The 10,532-nt window shown below is 38.1% G+C and overlaps 1 pseudogene; it reads right to left on the bottom strand.

The window, feature by feature from the left end:
* Positions 1-3,519: 3,519 nt before the first annotated feature.
* On the bottom strand, positions 3,520-7,260 carry LOC143379996 (centromere protein I-like; annotated as a pseudogene).
* Positions 7,261-10,532: the final 3,272 nt, after the last annotated feature.

Genomic DNA, 10,532 nt, shown 5'->3' with positions numbered 1-10,532 from the left:
TATACCTCCAGTCCCTACTTTATTTAATTCTCTCAATAACCCTATAAAGCATGTTTTTTAATTATCATCCTTGCTTTACAGATAAGAAAGATGAGGCCCAGGAAGGGTAATAGCCTCAAACATACAGTCATTAAAAGACAGAGATAAGATTCAAATCTATTTCCCTCCCACATTGTATCTCATGTTGTTTTTATTACAGAGATCTGGAAAGATAAGTGAAAGACAGATCTTCCATGTGGCCCAGACAGGACCATGCACTTTCCTTGCCTGCAGTACATCTCCAGTTTCTTTTACAGTTTGCTTACACAAAACAGAAATGGATTCTTACTTTGAGGATGAAATCCTTTCTGGCAACATGAAGAAATCTTCTCTAGCCCATGGTCAGTTAATTTAAAGAATCCAGTTCTAAAATAAGAAAAGGCAGGTTCAGAGGCAAGCAAAGTTTTTGTTCCCCAGCCTAACATACACACACGACCGAGCATGCACTCTCACACACAGTAGAACAGAGGTCATTTTGAGACAGCTTCTATGATATGCTAGCTTCCAAGTCTCTTTTCTGGCAATTGAATCATACTTAGGGAATGATTCATCATTGCTACCACTCTGTTTTTTCTGGGAGAACTCATGGTAAATAACAGGTTTTGGAGTGAAAAGTAACATAACACTCTGATATAATGAACTTTGTTGTGTCTGTGTGGTGCCAGAGATGGTACCCAGGGTCTCATGCATGCTATGCAAGTACTATACAACTGAGCTCCACCTGCTTAGCATGAATTTGAAATTCTTTTTTTTTAAAGATTTATTTTTTAATTGTAGTTGGACATGATACCTTTATTTTATTTATTTATTTTTATGTGGTGCTGAGGATCAAACCCAGGGCTTTGCACATGCTAGGCAAGTGCTCTACCGCTAAGCCACAAAATAGCCCTGAATTTGAAATTCTTTAATACACTATTGAACTCTTGGAGTGCCTATCACTTCAAGTCAAAACTCTTTTTTTTTTGGTACTGGGGATTAAATCCAGGAGTGCTTTACCACTGAGCTCCATCCACAACCCTTTCCATCTTTTATTTTGAGATAGGGTCTCACTAAGTTGCTGTGGATCAGTCCTCGTATCTCAGTCCTCCTATCTCAGCCTCCAGTTGCTGAGATTACAGGCATGTGCTACTGTGTATGGCTCTTCTGAACTTTTCATAGAAAAGCAACAAAACTGTTGCTTCTATATCTTTTAAAATAAGCATCATAGGTTTATCAGAATATGGGGCTTGCAAGAAGCCTTTTAGAAAACAGCAAATCAGTGCTACAATCCTTATATTTTATAAAGAAGTTGTTTCAATTACAGAGATGTTTTGCTCTGAGACTTTCTTTGCTACTGCCTCCCTATAACATCCAGAACCAGGTCCTGTGTACTCACTCCTGAAACTTGGGGAGCAGACAATAACTGTTGACTCTGGCAGCATCATCTTGTAGGAAAATTAAGTGTGTAGGTCAACATTGGATAGAAAGGTGGTCTGTGTGCGATGAGTCTGAGAAGAGAAAACAAGCCAGAGAGAACCTGTTCTTCCTCCAGTATGCCTCATCTCTATCTCACAATTCACCTGGTTGTTCAGGTTAAAAAAAAAAAGATCTAGGAGTCATTCTTTACTCTTCTCTTTCTTCCTCCTAATATCCAAGCCTTCAGTAAATGCTAACTTCTCTACCTTTAAAATAGAGACTGAATCCAACATACCACTTTTCTATCATCTGTGAGACTAGCCTAAGACTTTTTCCTGGAATATGATAATAACCTAACTGGTCTCTCTACTTTTTCTTCAATTCTCTTCAGTCCTACCTTCACACTATAGCTTCATATTTCACACAAGTAAGCCAAATTGTGCCACTCTTCTCAATCTCACTAATGGCCTCTATTAACATATCCAAACCAGGGTAAATGGACCTTTCATACAGTAATCTTTGCCTTTCTCCCCCTAGTTCTTACCACTGTTTTCTATTAATCATTATGCTGTCTTCTCACCAGCCTCTGCTCCTCCTTAAACATGCCACATAAATTAATATTTTAAGGCCTTTTCACTTGCCTTTATCTCTGTGGAGAATGTTCCTCCTTAGACAAATGACTCATATGCTTATGAGATTCTCTGTCCTCCACATTCTGACCCTAATCCCTGCTTTTTCTTCTTAGCACTTGATAGTATATATTGCTTATATTGTTATTGCCTGACTTCTTCAATGTATTGTAAACTCCATAAAAGCAGGTACTTTTGTATGGGATATAGGTGTATAACCAGCACATCGAAGAATACCTGGCACATAGTAAGGAACTCAATACATATTAATTCAATCCATGAATGAATGAATGAGATTTCTACTATCCAATAATAATAGTTGTTGTTTTAGTGTGCTCAAGAAAAAGAACAATAAGGATGTGCCCTTAAGACAAAGATAAATTCAGGTTCATTTCTCTCAAATGATGTAAATTTTATTAAGAGCAAGATAGTTATACAGTAGCAATGAAGCAAAAATTTATACTTTTTTAAAAATACTTTCTTAGTTGTTAATGGTCATTATTTATTTATTTATTTGCTATGCTGAGAATAGAACCCAGTGCTAGAACATGATAATAACCTAAATGGTCTCTCTACTTTTTCTTCAATTCTCTTCAGTCCTACCTTCACACTATAGCTTTATATTTCATGCTAGACAAGTGCTCTACCACTGAGATATAACCCCAATCCCGCAAAATTGATATTTTCAACAAGATAGGTGAGCTAATATGAAATTCATAAAAAGCTTCTGAATTACTTTTGAAAATAAAGTTGCAGTTAGTTTATTTAGGCCTGAAAATTTAAAAAGTAGATATACATACACATATACACACAAATAAAATAGGTTCATGAAACCTCATCAGTATAAACAGAAATGTCTTCATTATCCCCCCATCCTCTTTCTTTCTTCCCTAAACAAATTCCTACCACTGAAGGCCCAAGAGGCCATCAGCTCCTCAGGGCTCTTAGAGTCATATGTGTTGTATGTTATTAATTTGGTACTGCTGATCTTGTTCACATAAGAAAAAATGGCATATCCCTGGAGGTTTCACAGAGGTAGTATTCTGCATGAGGATGTCTGTGTATTAACTACCACTATATATATCTGTTCTCTTCTATCCATGCAGCTTATAGCTTAAAAAATGTGGAAAATCCCACCACAAAGCAGATGTCTCTCTTCGTCTATAATTTGGTGGAAGGCAGAGCATGGTGAAGAGGTCAGTTTACACCAATAAGCTAAAAACCTCAGTCATGAAATATAGTTAGCCACACCAAGGCCCTCCTAAGCCATGGACAGGTCATGCTAAATACTCCTTGAAGACGGCAGTCTGTTAGTGAAATGAATAGTGAAACACAAGTTGAGCCACTTGGCCCCTCTGGAATTCAGGAAGGATTTTAATCTGGCATGTTCAGTATGTCAATATTCATGAAACATTTATCATGGTGGTAATGCTCTCTGATAAGGGGACAGCTGTGATCATGGCACAGAAGAAACATGAATATTACTTCCTATAAAGACTTTCAAGGCAAGTAACCCTTCTGAGAATAAATGCTCTTAATACCACTTCCATTTCTTCCCCTGAAGACAGCTCATGTTTATTGTCCTTTCTTCTGTACTTTCCTGCACTAGAAAAGGAAGCAGCAAAGCTTAATAGAGAAGGGCAATAGACTCAACTTAAACTATTGTAGTACTGTACTACTAGAGGTTTTTCTAGGATTTGGAGGTCAATATATGTTCCTTTCTCAAATGGTTTGTATGTGCACAGGCAGCCAACCATGGTTGTCAAGTAATGATAAAATTGTTCATAGATAGATCTTGCTGCTGAAAAGGGAGTCTGATTTTGCCTTTTGTACCAACTCAGTTTTCTTTGCAGCAGTCAAACTTTCATGATACCTGTGCATAATATATCAGAGCTGGTTCAATATACCGGTATCCAGCTTGAGGAGTGCAGAGTCGAAGATCCTAGGAGGAAATAGTACCACTAAAGGCGGTCATAATTTACATATGTGTCACATACCTTCTCATAGGAATCCCAAATGAAGCGCATCAAGAAAGTACTGCTACTCTCCAATGACATTGCAGTATTGTCAGCCATCCTACATAGTGAATCAGTTTAAACACAGAGTTCATGAATCCACCCAAGGTTGTCTCTAGAAGACTGCTTGAGACAGGTTTCATTCAAATGTCCAGAGAAGCCACAGCAGCCAGTTTTGCAGGGGCTCTTTCAGACTGTGGAGAACACTGCACTTGAAAGAAATGACTGATGTAAAGAAGAGCTGTGCTAGATGGTCAAAAAGAAGAGGCTTCACGTCTGAGAATCTACTAAAAGGAATGCAGCTCAGGAGCAGAAGGAATTGTGACCGACAACAGAGGCCATCCCAGAGAGGAAGGCTCTTAGATAGGAACAAAGCCCTTCCTGTAGAAAGCAGTGTGCCCTGATGATAGTGTCCAGGAAGTTGGGAAAGTCTTATCTTCATGTTCATAAATTTTTCATTTTGTACCAAATACATTCTTCTTGTAATGTATCTCAACCAGAGATAGAGCCCCAGTAAGATCAACTCATCTCTGACACAGTTACTATAGGGAAGTAGCAGAGAGTTGTTCACACTGAGCCCATCTGAGCAGGCACCTCACATCAATGGGTGTTTTGTAAGCGTTCGGGGAAGTTCTGAAGCTGTTCTAATGGGAAGGATCCACTGTGACTGAGATAATCAGAAAGACTCATCTCTTTTTTTCTACATTCTTTGTGTAGCTATCAGAATTTAGCACAGGTAAAACTGAGTGAGAATTCCATTGTCTTTGTAGAGGACAGACTAGCTGGACCTAACAGCAGTTTTAGAGGTTCTGGAAAAGGTTGCTGATTTCTTAGTAAAAGCAGTCAAGTATAGAAGAACTGTACCCACAGGAGAGAAAAAGAATAAATAAAGTATATACAATCAGAGCAAAAAAAGAAACAAGCAATGTTAATAACACAAAGGTAGAAGAGGTGAGGAACCCTCAGAGAGCCCAGATTTGCTTCCATGAATCCAGCCCAGTGTGGTGAGACCTTGCTGATTCTGTATGAGAAAAAGTTCTTTGTTCTCCATGTTGCAATAATCATACCCAGCACTTTCCTTGGGGATGATAATGTAGGGAATGGTAAATTCATTTCTAATCTGTCAAAGGAGAAAATAGCTTGTCACAATTCTGGGGCACTCCTGCAACCCCACACAGTGGAAAGTCAAACATCTGCACAAGCAAAGGCCCTTCCCACCACAGCCTGAGTCTCTTTTGTGTTCCCTGAATCCCTCACAACCTTGGCTGCTAATGTGCATTTCTGGGGGGTCTGTGAAGCCAGAGATGCTGAGACCAACCCCAGGGTCCCCTCTGATGCACAGCCCTATTGCAGTGCACTCGAGGTTCTTGAAAAGCTCCAGGTGGAGTACCATTCTCTTCCTTTTCTCATGTCTAAATCGGTTTCCCTCCACTGTTAAGTCCTTCTCATTAATACTCAGGTCAAGTCTGTTCCACTTCCTTCATGGATTCATTCAGCAGTTATTAATGGGTTCTTTTAAGTGCCTCCATTCAGTGATCATTTCCTTCTTCAAAATTCCTAGTGCTTGTATGTTTCATACTATCAGAATGCTCTTTATCACTTATTGTATATCTCCCATCTCTCCACAGTGATTGGACACTTTTTTGGACATATATTCTGTGCCTTACATATATATTATATATTACTAGGGCCTACCAAAAGTAGGTTCTCTGAACTTTATGGTATAGGCTACTAAATTTAGCATTTGGTATTAATCAGTTCAATTCAAGGGACTCTGAAAAGTAACCAAATACAGAGTCAAAAGATCCAAAGTGACTACACTATATTGTCCATGGTTTCTTCTGTGAAGGATTTGGTGCAAAGAAAAATTGACCCTGGTTATCTTCTCTGAGTGTCCCAGGAGGTCAAGGAAAAAGAAACAGAGTCAGTTCAGGAAAGAGTTAGTTATTTTTGTTTTTTTGTTTATTTATCTATTTATTTATTTACCAGTTTTCCACAGAGAATTCTACGTTTCTACTCCTTGAGCAGTGTTGGCACTGGATACTGGAGAACTATGGACATGGCTTCCTGGGCCAGCACACGGCACATTCCACGGAGAAGGGGGAAAGTCTGAGACCATGAGGCTAGCATTGGGATAGCAATGCTAAGTTCCTAGAATTCCTACTTTGGACAGCATCTCTGAATATAAAGTTTAAGTCCTGAGTAAATTAAGGAAAAATTAAACTCTCAGTACCATGGTAAGTTTTCAAGTATCTCCCTAGGAGACCAAAGTAAAATGAGAGAAATAAATTTATAATGTGGTTGGGTAGGGGGACTGATCTGCCAAAGCAGTAAAAAGTAGCCTCCATAAGTATGCTTCTGGAGGTCTCCTAAATGTGTGGTGGATGGCCATTATGGTGTCCTGCATTCTCATCTTACAGATGCTGAGATTGGGAGTGCTAAACAAGGATAGTGGTTAATATCTCAGGACTTAAATTCTAGGGATCTGTGGACCCACAGCTACCAGCTGCAAACTGCACCCTCCTTTCGAATGGTGATCTTATTCCTTCCCCTTCTTGCTGTTTTTACTCACCTTGAAAATTTGGTTCTGTGATAGAATGAGTCGACACAGAGTAGTAGATCCCATAGGTAGCGACTGATGGTGGACATTTGTGGGCTGAAGTTCCTTCAGCGATGTCACCATTTCTGGTTGAGGGGCAGCAGCACTACTTCCTGAATATGGCACAGAGCCATACAATTGCAGGCAGGGGCCAATGTTCTCCAGAGAGCAGAGTCCCCAGAGTGTTTTGATCATAGTAGTAGACCTGGCTTCCTTCTTGGTGGGGTAGTGAGAGGCTATGTCCAGGCTATGTCACCTGGACAAGCCTAGCAGATAGTGGTGGATACACAGGGACCATGACATTGGCTTCAGAAGTTTTGTCATACTGGAATGTCATAGACAGGGAAGAATCTGCTGTGTTCTGGTCAGTGACAGTCAGATTAAAGTCCCCATGTGAAATTGAGCTCTTTTCAGCACTTCCTGTTATATCCCACTCAAAAATACTTTAATAGAAGGCAGATGCTGTGGGGATCTGGTTCTGACCAGTAACCCCAGACACCAAGGCTGGGCTAGAATGTTGATAAAGGTAGGCACTGTCCATGAGTGCTGAAAAGAGGTGCCACGGGTTGAGGGCAATAACCATGCTGAAGTGGCAGCTGGAGCAGAGGCTCTGGAGAAGTTGCAGACACTTCCTGTCAGGGAAGCTGCATTGGTCACCACAGGAAGAGAGAGCTGCAGAGAATGTGCAGTTCCATGTAAAGAAGAAGTTTTGGAAATTTTCTGTATAAAGAAAGAGGGTGATGAAAGCAATTGATGAGACTGACAGACTCTTGAACAGTACCATCTTAATGTTGTGGTAGTCAGGAAACCTCTAATACCAATAAGCATTTAGATACCCTACATCAAACCGTTTAGAATGCCTGCAAGTGTTGGAGCACTTTGATACTCTTCTGAAGAGAAGCATATTGGCCTCAGAAAACTCAAGTGATCTGCCTTACACATTATTTTCTAATAGCTTCCTTTTCCCTGCCATATCTTTCCTTTGAGCCTGCACTAATATTGACTTATGATTATGCCCTAGAACTGAAGCATTTTAGAACTTAGAGAACATCTAATGTTATCCATTTGCAAGTGAGTAAGCTGAGGTTTAGAGAAGTAAAATTCATTTGTTCAATATCAGCACCAGGTTATAGAAACCTGTTCCCTTGCCAGGACTCTGTGCTGCAGACAAAGACCTTAAGTCAGGAGAATAGAATTTTATTTTTTCTGTTTCATATAAAACAGTACTGACATCACCACTGTTACCTTCAGAGTCTCATTTTGCTTGTGCAGTTCACATACTACTTTCTAGAGTTCACTTGTACCATCCAGACAGTAATTTAAAGGATCATTCTTCACCCTATTCAAGCCTGGCTTCTTAACCTTCATCAAAATGACTACCTGAGAGTAGCTTCAGGTACTAATCTGTAAGGTGGTTACAATAATACAATAATACTAACAGTGATAATTCAACCATGAATAAAAGTTACATATTATATAAGATTCATAGGGAGGAAGATATAGTAAGTTCTGGAAAGATAGAAAGGAAAAAAGTGAAAAACAACATAGAACAAAAAAGTATATAGATACTAATGAACATTTGGATATGTAGCAAATATCAAAGCATAGCAAATTAACTAACAAATTAAGCTCTGTTATCATTGCATGCAATATTATGAAAGTGAATTTCTACTGAAATTTAGTGAATACTATTAATTTAGTGAATACTATTTTAAATCACAACTGAAGGTGATTTAAAATGAATTTCTAACCAGTACATATAAACAGAGAAGCTATGTCAACAAAATGTGTGTAATAAGCAGCAAAATTAAGTAAAAATGAACATATAGGTAGCCACAATTTATGTAGATAAATATTTCCACAAAAGGCAGGAGCAGTGGCACACACCTTTAATCTCTGCTACTCAGGAGACTGAGGCAGGAGGATTGCAAGTTTGAGAATGACCTTGAAAATTTAGAAAATTTAAATTTAAAAAAAGAGATTTTTTAAATGAGACAAACTCCTTTATTCCTATCAGATTAGTTTTTATAAAATTGAGGCATCTCTGTTAAATATCAGAACTTTTTATTTAATCCAAAGACTAAAAGTTTCAATTTACAGTATAGAAAGATTAGTACAAGGTCAATGAAGAATAAATGGTATGTTTTTCTCAGCAACCCTTTCTAGAGGTGGCCCATGCAGAACATCACACTGATGACATGAAGAAGCACAGAATTAAAAGAATATAAAACCCAGAAAATCAGTTTCTACTGTTGCTTTTGCCAAAACCAACCCTGTGAATTTTCTAGTCTTCATGCTCTTCCAGGAGTTCTTTTTAAATAAACATTATCAGATGATTGCATTAAAATTGAAGCTCCTCAAGAATTGAGATTGTGCCTGTTACTTACTTCCTGTTGTTTACATAATAAGGACACTCTTTATCAATATAAAATTTTAAAAGGGCTGGGGATGTAGCTCAGTGGTAAAGTGTCCCTGGTAATAAAAAATAAAAATAAAAATACAATAATAAAAAAATAAAACTATGCCATGTGCAAAAAACAAAGCAAAAAATCACTGTGAAGCTGATAATGGTGGGGTGGGCCTCTGATCTCAGCACTCAGGAGACTGAAACAGGGGGATTGCTGAAGCCAAGGATTCATAGCTACCCTGGGCAATTTAGCAAGATCCTATCACATAAACAAAACAAAATGTGCTGAGGATATAGCTTGTGGTAGCATGCTTCCCTAGCATGTATGAGACCCTGCTTTCAATCCCCAGCACTGGAAAGAAAAAAAAAGGAAGGACAAAAGAGAGAGGGAGGGAGGGAGGGAGGGAGGAAGAAAATTTTTACAATGTAGAGAACAAAGAAGAAGTGGAAAGTATTTCATTACTATGCTGGTTCATCTTCCTCTAAATATTACCTACACCAAGTAAAAGCATTAATCCCAGTTGGTAGATATTTCAATTAATATAAAAACACTTTTGATAAAAATTTCAGTTATAGAAAAGCAGGAAAAACACTTTAAAATATTATGAAAGTCATATTTACCTTCAAAACCTAGTTTAATAATCTTTTTTGAAAGAGAGAGAGAGAGGATTTTTTAATATTTATTTTTCAGTTTTCGGTGGGCACAACATCTTTATTTTATTTTTATGTGGTGCTGAGGATCAAACCCAGTGCCCTGCGCATGCCAGGCGAGCATGTTACCACTTGAGCCACATCTCCAGCTTTATAATAATCTTTAACAGGAAAATCTTATTGCTGAGGTCTGAGAAAGCCATCAACACTAGAATAAAATAGTACAATTGAAACAAACTTTTTTAAAAAAATTTTTTGTTGTAGTTGGACACGATACCTTTATTTTATTTATTTTTATGTGGTGCTGAGGATGGAACCCAGCATCTCACACATGCTAAGTGAGTGCTCTACTGCTGAATCACAATCCCAACCCAAAACAAACATTTTTAATGTTTACTGGTGATGTGGATTAAACTCAGAGCTTCCAGCATGCTGAGCATATACTCTGCCACTGAGCTATACCCGCAGCCCAAAACAATTCTTTGAAATGTAGAAAAACCCAAAAGGCTTTACAAAATTATTTCAGATAAATGTGGAATCAGAGATGTGGAGCTTGACTTTTTATTCTTATGCAGTTCTTTCTTTTGGTTCTTAGGTTATAAACCATTAATAACTATATAATAACTATTCATATTTACTCTGTTTTAGAAGAACTATAAAGACAAAAACAGCTTCTGCTTGAAAAATAACTATCAAATAAAGGAATATGTCCTTCTGATGCAGATTAGGACACATCATTTTTCTAAAGTGTAGTTTTTTTCTATGTAGTTTAAAAATCAGAATAAAATAGGACATGG

Source organism: Callospermophilus lateralis, chromosome 14 (assembly GCF_048772815.1).
Source record: "Callospermophilus lateralis isolate mCalLat2 chromosome 14, mCalLat2.hap1, whole genome shotgun sequence".
NCBI lineage: Eukaryota > Metazoa > Chordata > Mammalia > Rodentia > Sciuridae > Callospermophilus > Callospermophilus lateralis.
This window is presented reverse-complemented; position numbering and strand designations above follow the sequence as displayed.